Source organism: Lepidochelys olivacea (genome assembly GCF_965140295.1).
Source record: "Lepidochelys olivacea isolate rLepOli2 genome assembly, chromosome: 1".
NCBI lineage: Eukaryota > Metazoa > Chordata > Testudines > Cheloniidae > Lepidochelys > Lepidochelys olivacea.
In genome coordinates this window covers 298,963,507-298,980,682 of record NC_140411.1, presented here as the reverse complement: position 1 = coordinate 298,980,682, position 17,176 = coordinate 298,963,507, and the positions used below count along the sequence as shown (strand labels likewise).

The following is a 17,176-nucleotide window of genomic DNA, read 5'->3' as shown; positions in this document are numbered from 1 at the left end:
AATATTTTATAGCTGGATGGGGGAGAAAAATGTCTATCAAGACATATTGTTTTGCTCTAAAGTCACATTCTTGCTTTCTCTGTTGAATATTTTACAATGTGCATTGAGTTAGTACAAAGAAATGTTTCCACTACTAACTCCTTCTCATAGCAGAGATGGGTAGTCCTTGTTCTACTCATTGCTTATGATGCTCAGCCACTTCCTCGTTGAGGAAAAGATGCAGATCAGCCCATCAGTTTTCATTTGTCTTGAAAGGTTAGATGAAGTGCTAGTATTTCCGTATCTCCGTTAATGTTAACGCAAGAGTTTCTAGTACAGCTGAATTTAAGTATTTATGCCCAAATTAGAGAGCTACAGTCAGTTCTTTAGAATTTTGGGTCTACTTCAGATTTGCTCTGCTTTAGAGTGCTGGCATAGTCTCCCTGTGAGGGATAGAAAGGATGGACAAACAATCCTTCTCACAGTGCCTAATTGGTAACAGTGTAAAACATCCCGCTGATCTTTTCCCCAGGCCTTTAAAGAGCGTAGTTAAGTCATCATTTTCCACCTGGATTTCAAGTAGGCTTCATCTTATTACTGTCTTATTGTTTGGCCTACTAAGTTGGTGTTAGTACACTTTGCCTCTACTGAATTGTCACACAAAGGACCAATATCTTCACTCTCAGTCAATCTGTTCCACTTTTGGTGGAACATTACCTATGTTTCCTCAGGCTTGGTGGTTAAAGAAGTTAGCTAGCATATTTTCCTGCTTCATTTGCTGTAAACAGGTGCAGTCACTGTGACGGGTTCTGTGTTCTTAAAGGTTACCTGAGCAGCCAGACCTGGAGAGAAGAGCTGGTAGCTATGGCTAGTTCAGCTGTTGCAAGATGGAACTAATTGTTTCTCTGGACTGGGGGGAATCATAAAAAAGAATCAGATACATCTAGTGGTGCGGGGAGTGAAAGAAAGTGCTGCTGTGAAGGCAGAGGAGCTTCTCTTGGGGCTGCTTCTAGCCTAGCAGATTCTGAGCCAAAGTCCAGCTAAGCAAAGGAGAAACTGCCTGGCTTGTACGAAAGAGGACTGTGCTGAGACCCAGAGACTGTAATCACAGTAAAAACTGTTTATTGTTTTTCCAAAGTGAATTCTTGGCTGAAAGAAACAGCCCTGTGTGGTTTGTGAGCAGTTGGACTAGGTGGAAGGAAGGAGCTGTGCATTTGTGTTTTTGTATTTGGACCTGTGGCCAAAGGAAGGAGATTTATTTTCCTGTACTGAGTCAAGAATGTGTTTTCATCTTTTTTTGCACCTGACTTAAGTGGGCTGTAACCTCCCAGCCCTCAAGGGAGTGTGATGGTTCCATTACTCAGTGTCAAAAGCATATACCAAGCTATGCCACTCTACTACTACAAATTCATCTGGCCCTTTTGATAACAAGAAATCTGGTGTAGAAAATATCAGTTGATCTGTAGTCTTGATGAAAAATTACTTCACTCTCTTTAAGAGGAGAATTTGATTTTTAGACCCCAAAATTCTAATCTTCTATCTCCTATAGTGTGAATGTGTGCTATTTTTACGGTGAATCACAATAAGTCTCTATTCTATTCTGTTCTACCGTGCTCAACACCGTAATACCTGAGTGCCTTTCAGAACTGCATTAAGCAGCATGACTATGTATCTGTCCTGTTGTTTTTTCTCTCATCTTCACCCTAGAGGGCAAAGCATGTGCAGTGGAGAGTCTTAGTTCGGTAGTATGTGGTTTTGTTTTGGTTTGTATTATATGCCAACCTGTTGCTTTGTGTTTATATTAGAGAAGACCAGAAATGTGCCTTGCACTTGGAGTGGTAAGTGATGAGGTTTGTGAAGGTCCTTATTTCTTGGAGGAATTTATTCCATAGTCTAGGACTACCCTGGGGAAAGTTCTGTCTCCCACATAGAGGAGCTTTACTATTATTGTTGAGAGTTCCATTGCACCAGAGGAGCACAGTTGGTGACAACAGTCTTCACCCTGGAGCTTGAGATTATCTTTTAGATATCCTGGCCCAAGCCATGGAGCACTTAGAAGATAAGGACTGAGATCTTGAACTTCATTAAAAAGTCTATGGGAAGCCACTATAGAGAGTAGAGGACAGATCTGATGTGTTCATATAACCTGTGCTAACTGGGGAGACATGCTGCACGTTCTGTTGTAGTTTGAGTTTTCTAAGTGCTGAAGGCTTTGTGCCCAGATATATTGCACTACTGTAGTCCAGCTGAGAGGTGACAAAGATATGAATAACTGAATCCACGTCTTTGTCCACCAGGAACAGAAGAAATTTCCTAGCCAAGCTGGTAGCAGCATCCTTGATTAGTGCTTTCTATGTGAGAGCTGAGCGTCCGTAAGCAATCTAACATCCCTTCTGCACTCTGGACTGAAATGATGAATTGTGGGTGTGTATCTTCAGCCAATGGAGACTACTCAGTGGTTGAAAGCTGTTCAGAATATTTTCCTCTGCTCACCAGCATCATCTTTGTTTTCCTTGAGTCCAGCTTCAGCAGCTGTTCTTCATCCATGAGCTGATCTCATCCAAGCACTGTGCTATCTTGGTGGTAGTGAAGTGGTCATATGCAGTGAAGGATAGGCAGAACTGTGTGTCATTTGCATATTGCTGGCACCTGAATCCATGTTTTCTGACCAGTTAAGTTAGTGGTTGCAAGTAGATGTTGAAAAGGACTGAAGAGATCATTGATCCTTGTGGAACTCCACAAGTGAAGGTTTGATGATGGAGATGCACTTTTCCATCTCTACTCATTGGATGCATTCCTTTAGGAAGGATTCAAACCATTTTAGTGCATTATGCTGAACCCCTGATATCTCTTTCCTGTGAATCAGCAGACTCTCATGGTCAACAGTGTCAAATTCTGCAGAGAGGTCAGGAAGGATAAGAATGGATGTCTGCCCTCTCCTCCATTGACAGGAAGAAATCACACAATAGTGCCACTACGGCAGTTTTGGTTCTTTGTTCTGTCTTAAATTCAGATAGTGTTGGGTCTATAATGTTAGCTTCAGTTAGATGAGCTTGTAGTTGGCATTTTGCTGTTGTCTCTGTCAGCTTGCTCATGAATGGGAGGTTTGACAGTGGGCAACAATTGGCTAGAATGGAAGAGTAGAGGGTGGGTTTCTTCAGTGTTGGTCATACTGTTGCACATTTGATAGAAGTAGGGAAGATTCCTTCTCTGACTGAGGCATTGGCTATTTTGGTCACTACTGGCTGTGAGCAGGGCTTTCTACCGTCTCCTGGTGACTAGAAGACTCCATCCCTTCCTGGTGGATGAAGACCTGGCTTCAGTTATTCTTGCCTTCATCTTGGCTGGGCAACAGCAATGTGATATACCAAGGCATGAAACCGTCAGCACTTAAGAAACTCAAACTAGTAAGAAACTCTGCAGTGCATCTCCTTAGCAACACAGGCTACCTTGAGTACATCATACCTGCTCTCCACTCTCTGCACTGGCTTTCCATAGAATTTTGAATCAAGTTCAAAGCTCTGTGTGACCTGGGCCCAGGATATCTAAAAGACCATATAAAGTTCCAAAACAAAGACCGTGATCGATAACTTTACTCCTCTGGCACACCGGAACTCTCAACAATAAGAGTAAAACTCAGTGTGGGAGAGGAAATGGGACTGAGAGATGAACTCCCCGAGAACTGTACCAGAAATCTCACCAGTTTACACTTCAAGTGCAAGGCACATTTCTTTGACCTGGCCTTCACTAATATAAACACAGGAATATTTAACTACTACTACTACTAAGTTAAAAATCCCCTGTCAAACCAAAACGCTCAACAGCATACGCTTCTCCCTTTGGGGAGAGGATGAGAGAGCAAGCATGTGACAGACGTGTAGTCATGTTGCTTAATGTACTGCTGGAATATATGTTGAGTGCAGTATAAAAACTTATATAGAATAGAATAGTGGCACCAGTTGTTCATACCTCTCCTAGCTTGTGAAAGAGAAAGTTATGGGTCTGATTCACAAGTGGGTTGAGACTCTTCTAGGCTGTCCAGAACTTCTTGATGAGTGAATGTATTGAATTCTGGAAATGCACGCAGGCAGACAGTTTTGATGTGTATAGGCGGAGTGGATCCATACTGTTTGAAAAGGCTTCCGGAATGTCACATGACACTCTGCAGTTTCTCCCTGGTTGAAACAATCTGTTAGTGTTTACATTTGCATTTAGAATAAAATGATAGATTATAAACCCTTTTTTGTGTAAGGACTGTTTTTTGATTCTGTGTTTGTACAGAGAGTAACGCAGTGGGACAGTAATTAATGATTAGGGCTTCTTTGTGCTACTATAATACAAGTAATATCCATCTGAATTTTTTAAAATCAGGCATGGTTACATGAACGATGATGCAACTGCTACCAAACATATTGTAAAATAATTAGTTCTCACTTTAAATAAAAAATAAACTAAAAAGAAATCCAAGTAACTAAAGGTCAGACAACAGATTCTCAGGTTCTTCAAGTGCTTGTTCACGTCCATTTCCACATTAGGTGTGCGTGTGCCGCATGCACGAGCTTCGGAAACTTTTTCCCTTAGCAGCTCCCTTCGGGCTGGTGGGGGGCCCCATGAGTGGCACCACTGCGCCATGCATATATACACCTGCCCCTCGACCCCCTCGAGATCCTTCTTACCATCCGTGGTGGCATTGGAACAACCTCTCTCTCTTTTGTATGAGAGCAGTTTCTTAGCCTTTCTCAGAGTTAGATAGCTGTTATCAGTTAGTTAGCATACCTTTGTTGTGGACGCTTAAGTGATTAGGTGCTTGGAGGCTTCCAGCACCCGTCCCAGGCCGCGGGGCATGCCACAGGCCCATGGGTTTAAGGCTTGTGCCACGTGCCGCAAGCCTATGCCAGTTCGTGACCGCTACGACTCTTGTCTACATTGCCTGGGGGAAGAGCATCAAACTGAGCGGTGTAAGATTTGCAAGGCTTTCAAGCCAAGAACAAAGGAAGAAAGAGACTTTCGTTTGAAGCAGTTGTTGATGGAGGTCGCATTGCAGCCATCGGGCCCGGAGCACCCGACGTCGGCTCCGGCTTCCTTGGTGCGTAGTGCCCCGGAGCTGTCAAGAGACCCGGCACCGGATAAACACCAAAAGCTGTCAGCCCTGGGAAGGCCGCTGTACGGCGCTGGCACCGGTGGCTTCAGCACCGCGAGTCCCACCGAGGCCAGGCCTAAGTGAGCTCAGTGTGGACAATGGGCTCGAGGACATAATGGATCAGCCCTCCACACCTGGCACCTTTGAGGTGGCGAAGGACCTCATTGAGGTGTTGGCGATGAGCCTCCTCCTGTACAGGGAGAACCTCTGGCACCCATGCCATGGGTGCCGTTGAGGGGTAAGCCGGCAGTGGTGTGCCGTTTGAGGACACCATCCCGGCATCACTCCCGGAGTTGGACCCGGTTGAGCTCCGCGTCTGTGGACTCCCAGTTACCCGTGGCTCAGAAGGAAGTTGTGGTTCCAGTAGTGGGTTGGTGTGAGGAAGTAACGGAAGGGGCACGATGCTCTCCGGCACCACTTAGAGGCTGGCACCGGGAGGAGTCGAGACGGCCCTCACTGGAGAACTCCTGCAGACTCGGATCCTGGTCCTGGGAACGCCGGCGCTGATCCCGATCTTGGTCCCGGGGATAACAGTACCAGTCCCACTCCCGTTCAGTTAGGAGCCGCTTGTCGATCTCCCGCCGGCACAGATCGTTGGCACCACCATGGCCTTCGCGGTCGGCATCACCGCAATCCAGTGACGACTCCGGCCTTTACAGTTACTCGCACCATGCTCCGGACAGCATGGACCCTCAAGACGGGTTGGCACCCCCAATGGGGGCCGCCAAGTCATTGGCCCTTCTGGACTCCTTGGGCCTATCAGCAGCTCCAAGGGCCCCCGTCCAGGGTGAGCTATTCGGTGCAGCAGTCCCGGTCCCCACACCAATGCCCAATGGCACCGGAAGCTACAGTATCCAAGCCTCCAGCATCCCCCCTAGGATAAACCAGAGAGACCAGCACCAAGTCCGGTGCTGCCCCAAGGTCTCCCGGCCTGGCCCGACACAGAGGCCCCTCCCATGGAAGAAGGGGAGCAGGAGGACCAGCCAAAAGGGGTTGAGCAGCTGCTAACCTCCTCCTCATCCCCGGATGAGGCGGTGGCAGGTACAGCCCTCCACCCATAGACCACAGAGCCCACCAGGAGCTACTGCGTAGGGTCACCGGGAACTTGGGGTTGCAGGCCGAGGAGATGGTTGAGCAGGAGGACCCCATGGTGGACATTTTGAGCCCTGAAGGTCCATCTAGAATAGCGGTCCCGCTCATTAAAACCGTCCAATCGAATTATAAGACTATCCAGCAGACCCTGGCCTCCAGCACTCCAACGGCCAAAGATACGGAGCGCAAATACTTTGCCCCATCAAAGGGCTATGAATTCTTGTTCTGCCACCCAAGTCCATGCTCCCTGGTGGTCTCGGCGGTGAACGAAAGGGAGCGCCATGGACAACAGGCCCTGGCCCCTAAGGCCAAGGAGGCAAAACGCCTGGATCTTTTTGGCAGAAAGGTGTACTCGTCAGGGGGCCTTCAGTTGAGGATTGCAAACCAGCAGGCCATCCTCAACTGGCATAATTTTAACTCCTGAGCAGCGGTGGGTAAGTTTAAGGACAACCTCCTGCAAGGTTCCCAACAGGAGTTTACGGCCCTGGTGGACGAGGGCAAGGCAGTAGCTAAGACCTCTCTCTAGGCTTCCCTGGATTCAGCAGATGCGGTGGCCAGAACAATCGCATCAGGGGTGGTCATGAGGCACTCAGCATGGCTTCAGGAGTCAGGCCTGCCGCCTGAGATCCAGAATACAATTCAGGACCTCCCCTTGAAGGGTCCAGGCTCTTTTCGGACCAGACAGATGCGAGGTTGCATAGACTGAAGGGCTATACTTAAGTGGCTGGGTATGCAAACCCGGTGACGCAGAGGAAGCCCTTTAAGCCGCAACCTCCCCCTCAGCACCAGTACCAGCCAGGTCATAGGCATGAGCCTTACAGTAGGCGAGGCAGGAATAACAGGCGAAAGTGCAATAATAACAATAATCTGCCAGGTCAGAACCAAGGTCAGCACAAATCCCAGCCGGGCACTAAGCCAGGCTTTGAACTTGTGCTCGGGGACAGCGTACCAGACCAGTCACTGGGTCCGTCCCTTTGTTTCCTGAACCACCTGTCCCATTTCTCCCGTGCATGGTCCAGCTTTACGTCGGACCGTTAGGTCTTATGCACGTTATGGAACGGGTACTCGCTGCAATTCTCTTTGTTGGTACAAAGTGCAAGCTGGTCTCCATATTGGAAGAGAAGGTTCAAGGTCTGGAGAAACAAATATCGACCCTGCGTTGCATAAGAGAAACTGAAGATTTCCTGGACAGACATCAGGATATGCTTCTACGGGCACAATGTTCTGAAGATTCAGAGCAGGCTGCACAACAGGAACAGGGGGACGTTGAAGAAATTTGGCAGCATGTGACCTCCAGTAGAAGAAAGGGGAGTGTCCATGTACCAGCAGCGCAGATACAGGTAAGCAACCGTTTTCATATTCTCTCCACAGGTACTAATGCGGAGAGTGGACTAGATGATACATCTGAGGGAAGGGAACAGAAGGAGACTCTGCCGATTGGAAGGCATGAGATGTACTGTCCTAGGGATGGGGGTTCCACGACCACCACTCCGAAGAGGAGGAGGTTGGTGGTGGTGGTTGGGGACTCTCTCCTCAGGGGGACTGAGTCATCTATCTGCCACCCTGACCGGGAAAACCGAGAAGTCTGCTGCTTGCCAGGAGCTAGGATTCACAATGTGACGGAGAGACTGCCGAGACTTATCAAGCCCTCGGATCACTACCCCTTCCTGCTTCTCCACGTGGGCACCAATGATACTGCCAAGAATGACCTTGAGCTGATCACTGCGGACTATGTGGCTCTGGGAAGAAGGATAAAGGAGTTGGAGGCGCAAGTGGTGTTTTCGTCCATCCTCCCCGTAGAAGGAAAAGGCCTGGGTAGAGACCATCAAATTGTGGAAGTCAATGAATGGCTACGCAGGTGGTGTCGGAGAGAAGGCTTTGGATTTTTTGACCATGGGATGATGATCCAAGAAGGAGGAGTGCTAGGCAGAGACGGGCTCCACCTAACGAAGAGAGGGAAGAACATCTTTGGAAGTAGGCTGGCTAATCTAGTGAGGAGGGCTTTAAAATAGGTTCACCGGGGGAAGGAGACCAAAGCCCTGAGGTAAGTGGGGACGTGGGATACCGGGAGGAAGCATGAGCAGGAGAACGCGAAAGGGGAGGGCTCCTGCCTCATACTAAGAAAGCAGGACAAACAGCAAGTTATCTCAAGTGCCTGTACACAGATGCAAGAAGCCTGGGAAACAAGCAGGGAGAACTGGAAGTCCTGGCACAGTCAAGGAATTATGATGTGATTGGAATAACAGAGACTTGGTGGGATAGATAACTCACATGACTGGAGTACTGTCATGGATAAATATAAACTGTTCAGGAAGGACAGGCAGGGCAGAAAAGGTAGGGGAATTGCATTGTATGTAAGAGAGCAGTATGACTGCTCAGAGCTCCAGTATGAAACTGTAGAAAAACCTGAGTGTGTCTGGATTGTTTAGAAGCGTGAGCAACAAGGGTGATGTCGTGGTGGGAGTCTGCTATAGACCACCCACCACAATCAGACCGATCAGGGGGATAAGGTGGATGAGGCTTTCTTCCGGCAACTAACGGAAGTTACTAGATCGCAGGCCCTGGTTCTCATGGGAGACTTCAATCACCCTGATATCTGCTGGGAGAGCAATACAGCGGTGCACAGACAATCCAGGAAGTTTCTGGAAAGTGTAGGGGACAATTTCCTGGTGCAAATGCTGGAGGAACCAACTAGGGGCAGAGCTCTTCTTGACCTGCTGCTCACAAACTGAGAAGAATTAGCAGGGAAAGCAAAAGTGGATGGGAACCTGGGAGGCAGTAACCATAAGATGGTAGAGTTCAGGATCCTGACACAGGGAAGAAAGGAGAGCAGCGGAATATGGACCCTGGACTTCAGAAAAGCAGATTTTGACAACCTCAGGGAACTGATGGGTAGGATCCCCTGGGAGAATAACATGAGGAGGAAAGGAGTCCAGGAGAGCTGGCTGTATTTTAAAGAATCCTTATTGAGGTTACAGGGACAAACCATCCCAATGTGTAGAAAGAATAGTAAATATGGCAGGCGACCAGCTTGGCTTAACAGTGAAATCCTTGCTGATCTTAAACACAAAAAAGAAGCTTACAAGAAATGGAAGATTGGACAAATGACCAGGGAAGAGTATAAAAATATTGCTTGTGCATGCAGGAGTGAAATCAGGAAGGCCAAATCACACCTGGAGTTGCAGTTAGCAAGCGATGTTAAGAGTAACAAGAAGGGTTTCTTCAGGTATGTTAGCAACAAGAAGAAAGTCAAGGAAAGTGTGGGCCTCTTACTGAATGAGGGAGGCAACCTAGTGACAGAGGATGTGGAAAAAGCTAATGTACTCGATGCTTTTTTTGCCTCTGTCTTCAGAAACAAGGTCAGCTCCCAGACTGCTGCACTGGGCAGCACAGCATGGGGAGGAGGTGACCAGCCCTCTGTGAAGAAAGAAGTGGTTCGGGACTATTTAGAAAAGCTGGACGAGCACAAATCTATGGGGCCGGATGCGCTGCATCCGAGAGTGCTAAAGGAGTTGGCGAATGTAATTGCAGAGCCATTGGCCATTATCTTTGAAAACTCATGGTGATTGGGGGAGGTCCCGGATGACTGGAAAAAGGCTAATGTAGTGCCCATCTTTAAAAAAGGGAAGGAAGAGGATCTGGGGAAGTACAGGCCAGTCAGCCTCACCTCAGTCCCTGGAAAAATCATGGCGTCAAGAAGTCAATTCTGAAGCACTTACAGGAGAGGAAAGTGATCACGAACAGTCAGCATGGATTCACCAAGGGGAAGTCATGCCTGACTAATCTAATTGCCTTCTATGACGAGATAACTGGCTCTGTGGATGTGGGAAAAGCAGTGGACGTGTTATTCCTTGACTTTAGCAAAACTTTTGACACAGCCTCCCACAGTATTCTTGCCAGCAAGTTAAAGAAGTATGGGCTGGATGAATGGACTATAAGGTGGACAGAAAGCTGGCTAGATTGTCGGGCTCAACGGTTAGTGATCAATGGCTCCATGTCTAGTTGGCAGCCGGTATCAAGTGGAGTGCCCCAAGGATCGGTCTGGGGGCCAGTTTTGTTCAATATCTTCATTAACGATCTAGAGGATGGTATGGATTGCACCCTCAACAAGTTTGCAGATGACACTAAAGTGGGAGGAGAGGTAGATACGCTGGAGGATAGGGATAGGATACAGAGGGCCCTTGACAAATTAGAGGATTGGGCCAAAAGAAATCTGATGAGGTTCAACAAGGACAAGTGCAGAGTCCTGCACTTAGGACGGAAGAATCCCATGCACCGCTACAGACTAGGGACCGAATGGCTAGGCAGCAGTTCTGCAGAAAAGGACCTAGGGGACCTTACAGTGGACAAGAAGTTGGATATGAGTCAACAGTGTGCCATTGTTGCCAAGAAGGCCAATGGCATTTTGGGCTGTATAAGTAGGGGCATTGCCAGCAGATCAAGGGACATGATCGCTCCCCTCTATTTGAAATTGGTGAGGCCTCATCTGGAGTACTGTGTCGAGTTTTGGGCCCCACACTTCAAGAAGGATGTGGAGAAATTGGAAAGAGTCCCGCGGAGGGCAACAAAAATGATTAGGGGACTGGAACACACAACTTATGAGGAGAGGCTGAGGGAACTGGGATTGTTTAGTCTGCAGAAGAGAAGAATGAGGGGGTATTTGATAGCTGCTTTCAACTACCTGAAAGGGAGTTCCAAAGAGGATGGATCTAGACTGTTCTCAGTGGTAGCAGATGACAGAACGAGGAGTAATGGTCTCAAGTTGCAGTTGGGGAGGTTTAGGTTGGATATTAGGAAAACCTTTTTCAGTAGGAGGGTGGTGAAGCACTGGAATGTGTTACCTAGGGAGGTGGTGGAATCTCCTTCCTTAGAAGTTTTTAAGGTCAGGCTTGACAAAGCACTGGCTGGGATGCTTTATTGGGGATTGGTCCTGCTTTGAGCAGGGGGTTGGACTAGATGACCTCCTGAGGTCCCTTCCAACCCTGATATTCTATGATTCTTCCTTCCCACCCCCTTTCCCCATCTTTCTTCAGGGACCCCTCATGAGCATCTCCTAGAAAAGGAGCTTCGCTCGCTGCTAGAGGCGGGGGTGGTATAGGTGGTTCCGCACGGCCTAAAGGGGAAAGGTTTCTACTCCCGGTACTTCCTCATCCCCAAGGCCAAAGGGGACCTTCATCCCATTTTAGACCTGCATGGGCTCAACAAGTTCATGGTTATGGCCCGGTTCCGCATGGTCTCTCTGGGCACCATCATCCCTTCCCTGGATCCGGGGGGCTGGTAGGCTGCCCTCGACATGAAGGACACGTACTTTCATATCACCATCCACCCAGCACATCGGTGGTTCCTGCATTTCACTATGGGCCAAGAACATTACCAGTTTGCGGTTTTCCCGTTCGGTCTAGCCGCAGCCCCACGGGTGTTCACGAAATGCATGGCGGTGGTGGCGGCCTTCTTATGGAGGCAGAGGATCTGGGTTTATCCGTACATCGACGACTGGCTCCTGATGGGTGGATCCAAAACGGAAGTGTGGTGCCATGTGGAGGTGGCCCTGAGATTGTTCTGCGAGCTGGGGCTCCTGGTCAACGTCCCCAAGTCCACTCTCATGCCCACGCAGGGAGTGGAATTCATAGGGGTTGTCCTGTACATGGTGTAGGCCAGGGGAAGCCTTCCAGTATCCCGATTCGGGGCTATCCAGCAAGCGGTGGCCTCCCTGTGCCAGTTTCCAACAACAACGGCCAGGTGCTGCCTGCGGCTGCTGGGTCACATGGCAACATGGTCAGGCATGCCAGACTGAGACTCAGGACTCTGCAGGCGTGGCTCGCTCGGGTGTACTGCCCAGGCAGGGACCCCCTGGACTTGGTAGTGACAGCCCTAAGGGACGTGCTAGACTCTCTGCTGTGGTGGCAGTCCCAGCCTGTGGTTTGCGAAGGCATCCCCTTTGCCGCCCCACAACCGGACCTGACGCTGGTGACGGACGCGTCAGACTGCAGATGGGGGCACCTGGGGGACCTAAGGGCTTGTGGTCCGGAGTAGAGCGGTCACTCCATATCAATGTGAAGGAGCTCAGGGCGGTTCGTCTAGCCTGCCAGACCTTTCACGCCACTCTGAGTGGTCACAGCCTGACAGTTCTGACAGACAACACTACTGCCATGTTTTATATAAACAACCAGGCCGGGGCCTGTTCCTCGCCGCTCTGTCGTGAAGCTCTTCTTCTCTGGGACTTTTGTATAGCCCATGCCATTCACCTCAAGGCGTCGTATCTCCCGGGGGTGCGAAACGAGCTGGCGGATTACCTCAGCAGGTCGTATCGCATGCACAAGTGGACGCTCAGAGCGGACGTCATACTTTTGCTCTTCCGCTGGTAGGGGTTTCCCCAGGTAGACCTGTTTGCCACCAGGGTTAACTCCCAGTGCCCGCGGTTCTGCTCGTTCCAGGGCCACAGCCTGGGCTCAGTTGCGATCCCGTGGGGAGGGGGCTTAATGTATGCCTTTCTCCCGCTCCCCTTGGTACACAAGGTCCTGTTCAAGGTACGCAGGGACAGGGCGGCAGTGGTCCTCATCGCCCCAGCGTGGCCCCACCAGCACTGGTACACAACGCTCCTAGAGCTGTCGGTGGACGCCCCGGTAGTCCTGTCCCTGCACTGGGACCTCATCACACAGGACGGTGGGCGGCTTCCTCACCCCGACCTGCAATTACTACACCTGACGGTGTGGAAGCTCTGTGGCTAAACGCCTTGGAGAGCCAGTGCTCCCTTCCTGTGCAGCAGATTATTCTTGGCAGTAGGAAGCCCTCTACCAGGGCTACCTATATGGCCAAGTAGGAAAGATTCTCGTGTTGGTGTGAGCCCCGACAGGTGCAGGCGTGCCAGGACCCGGTGCAAGCCATCCTAGAGTACCTCCTACACCTCAAGCAGCAGGGGCCAGCCCCGTCCTCATTCAGAGTGCACCTGGCGGCCATCTCCGCCTTCCATCCGGGGTTTTCGGGGCGCTTGGTGTTTTCCCACCAAGTGGTGTGATGGTTCCTTAAAAGATTGGAGAGGATGTTTCCGTACTCACGCCCCCCAGTCCCTCCTTGGAACCTTAACTTGGTCCTCTCTGAGCAGATGGGACCCCCTTTCGAGCCCCTCGCTACCTGCTCCCTCCTCCACCTTTCCTGGAAGGTGGCATTTCTGGTGGCCATTACCTCGGCCAGAAGGGTGTCTGAGCCGAGGGCTCTCACCTCTGAGCCACCGTATACAGTGCAAGGATAAGGTGCAGCTCCGATAGCACCCCAAGTTCCTCCCTAAGGTGATCTCGCAATTCCATTTGGGCCAGGACATTTGTCTGCCGGTGTTTTTTCCAAAACCCCATATGGACCTGAGTCACCGCAGCCTACGTCCGTCGAGCGCTGGCGTTCTATGTGGAGCGCACCAAGCCCTTCCGTAAATCTGCGCAGCTGTTCGTGGCCGTAGCCGAGAGGATGAAAGGCCTCCCGGATCTCGGCACAGCGGATCTCGTCTTGGATTACAAGCTGCATCCAGGCATGCTATGAGCTCCCAGGTGTTCCGGCCCTGGTCGTCACTGCCCACTCGACCAGGACGCAAGAGACTTCCACAGCTTTTCTGGCACAGGTCCCAATTCAGGAGATCTGCAGAGCAGCCACCTGGTCCTCAGTGCACACCTTGACGACCCACTACACGGTCAACCAGCAGGCCAGAGAGGATGTGGCAGTTGGCAGAGCGGTCCTCCAATCAGTTGTTCCGTGACTCCTACCCTCCTCCAGAGGTCATAGAATATCAGGGTTGGAAGGGACCTCAGGAGGTCATCTAGTCCAACCCCCTGCTCAAAAGCAGGACCCATCCCCAATTAAATCATCCCAGCCGGGGCTTTGTCAAGCCTGACCTTAAAAACTTCTAAGGAAGGAGATTCCACCACCTCCCTAGGCAACGCATTCCAGTGTTTCACCACCCTCCTAGTGAAAAAGTTTTTCCTAATATCCAACCTAAACCTCCCCCACTGCAACTTGAGACCATTACTCCTTGTCCTGTCCTCTTCCACCACTGAGAATAGTCTAGAACCATCCTCTCTGGAACCACCTCTCAGGTAGTTGAAAGCAGCTATCAAATCCCCCCTCATTCTTCTCTTCTGCAGACTAAACAATCCCAGTTCCCTCAGCCTCTCCTCCATAAGTCATGTGTTCCAGACCCCTAATCATTTTTGTTGCCCTTCGCTGGACTCTCTCCAGTTTATCCACATTGTAATTCCAGATGAAATGAGAGGAGGAATCCTAAACCTCATCTATGAAGTTCATCAAGGATTAACAAAATGCTGTGGACAAGCCACCAGTTACTGTGGTGGTCAAGCATCAGCAAGGACATAAACAATGAAGTATCTACATGTGAACGTTGAAGAACTAACAGACTAACGCAACACAAAGAATGCTTAATAACATCATCTCTACCAGACAGACCTTGGAAGAGACTAGCTGCAGATTTATGCAAATTCAGAGGACATCAGTACCTGGTTGTAGAGGACTGTTTTTCCAGGTATATAGAAACTGTTATATATAAAAGAATAATTACATGGTGCAGTGTTATCAAGAAACTGAAGTGCACTTTTGCTCATTTCCGTATTCCAGAACAACTCACGATGGACAAAGACCCCCAGTTCACTGCAGCAGAATTTGTCATTCCAAACCAAATATGATTTTGATCATATTACTAGCAGCCCACATTACCCACAAGTGAGTAGAGAGGCTGTGAGAGCTGGACAGACTGCCAAGAAAATCCTGCAGCAGAATGATTCAATTCTTGCTCTTCTGAGCTACAGATCAATACCTTAGCAGATACTGGAAATAGACAACACAACTTCTGAGGGGACAGCAACTCAGAACTATTTTTCTAGCTTTGGCAAAACACTGATCTCCAGAGTGGCCAGACATAAAGAGGGTAGCCTAATCAGATAAAAAGACGAAAATAGCTTAAGAACACTTTTACATCAGGTGTCACTCAGAAAACTGCCAGATCTAGAACCTGGTGACTGTGTTTGTGTCAAACTGGATAGAGAAAAACTATGGACAACTTATAGCTGTTGTAAAAAAAAAAAAAAAATTCCGCACCTAGATCATATGTGATTGAGACTGTCCGTGAAGAATTCAGTAGAAACCGTCAGCATCTGCTCTTTGTTCCTCAGAAAGAACAATCAACAGAGCAAACTCTACAGATGGTGCATGCAGAACAAGAAGATAATAACTCAAGAATTCCAAAGTGACTGCAGCCAGTGTTTTCATCTAATGGACAGACAGCATACCAATTTGTATACCTGTACAGGTCGTGTAATTAGAAAAGCCAATACAATTCAGAGACACTTAGACTGGTACTTCAAAGATAGTATGAATAGTGTACATTTTGTGAATGTTAGAAATGTAAAACTGAAAGGGGAGATGTAAAATTGTATTATACTGTTCAGCCAGTAGGTGGCACTATGTGTAACATACTTTATTTAAGCTAACCTCAGCCACACCTGGCAGAGCATTGAAGGATATTACAGTGAACACATATGGTGTTCTGCTGCAGTTTCCACGGTATGCATCCGATGAAGTGAGCTGTAGCTCACGAAAGCTCATGCTCAAATAAATTGGTTAGTCTCTAAGGTGCCACAAGTACTCCTTTTCTTTTTGCGAATACAGACTAACACGGCTGTTACTCTGAAACCTGTCACATATGCTGTGTATCTCTCTGAAAAGTAAGCTCTATGGCCGGTCCATATCTGGTGCAGAAGCCTGGGCAGCACTCCTGCAACCTACCGTGTACAAAGAAGTACATGGCAGTCACAGCTGCACTGAAGTCAGTTGATCTTTGACAATTTACACCATAGAATCATAGAAGAATCATAGAAGGTTAGGATTGGAAGGGACCTCAGGAGGTCATCTAGTCCAACCCCCTGCTCAAAGCAGGACCAATCCCCAATTTTTGCCCCAGATCCCTAAATGGCCCCCTCAAGGATTGAACTCACAACCCTGGGTTTAGCAGGCCAATGCTCAAACCACTGAGCTATCAGATCCCCAGCTGAGGATCTATCTGCCTCTTCACTTTATAAATACGATTATCAAGGTTGATAAAAATTTTGGGCCTAAAAACTTATGCTATGTTCAGTAAAATCTAATGTTGCTCTCACTGTATTTAAATAAATTATTTTCAGGATCTTAGTTCAGAGTGGTCTGAGAATAGCTTAGACTTTTTGACTGGGGAAAAAAATCATTTCTTTTTAAATTGCTTTGGATCTTAGAGCTGTCCGATTTCTTAGAAATAAATCTCATTTAAGATGGTTTTAGTATTCTACTAAAATATTGTTTTATAGGTGGGATATGTTTTTATTCGATTGAATAAAATCTTTATTGGTGATTTTTAAATTAGGTACTGTGAAAGAGTTTAGAGTTAGCAAAATATGGCTTAATTTAATTAAGTTTGAATCATAAACATGCATGTTCTGTGTAAAAATGTATGTTGTAAAATGACCTGAAGAGAATTTCAGCCATAATTCAGATTGGGGAGTTAAGTCTGATTAGTAGCTACTTCAAATACTTTTTAATTCAAAAAAATTAAATTCTATGATGTGCTTACATTTTACTTAATTATATTTGTGGATATTATGGACTGGAGATTAAAATTATCAGTATTTCAAAATATATATTTATATAAACACTGGTTCATTGATTTCTAGACTTCAGTTATCTAAAAAAATTGATTTTCAAACCTTGCTCTTTCTATTTAATGTCTGCATAAATACTGACATCCCTTCCCCCCCCTCCCCCCCCGGGCTATAAAAACTAAATTTTTCAATCTCTGTGTTGAACTACTTGTTAATAGTTTACTTTGGGTACATTCCTTATTATAAATTATTCTCTGCTGACATTACTGTTGAACTAAATGCATATCTTTGTTTTTGCAGAATAAAAATATATTCCTTAATGGGCAGTTTTAATGTA

At 47.9% G+C, this 17,176-nt stretch overlaps 1 protein-coding gene across 5 annotated transcripts in view; it reads left to right on the top strand.

Moving 5' to 3' along the window:
* The window catches only part of PPHLN1 (periphilin 1), a 140,384-nt gene that overhangs the window by 80,276 nt on the left and 42,932 nt on the right, over positions 1-17,176 (top strand). The window lies entirely within an intron of this gene.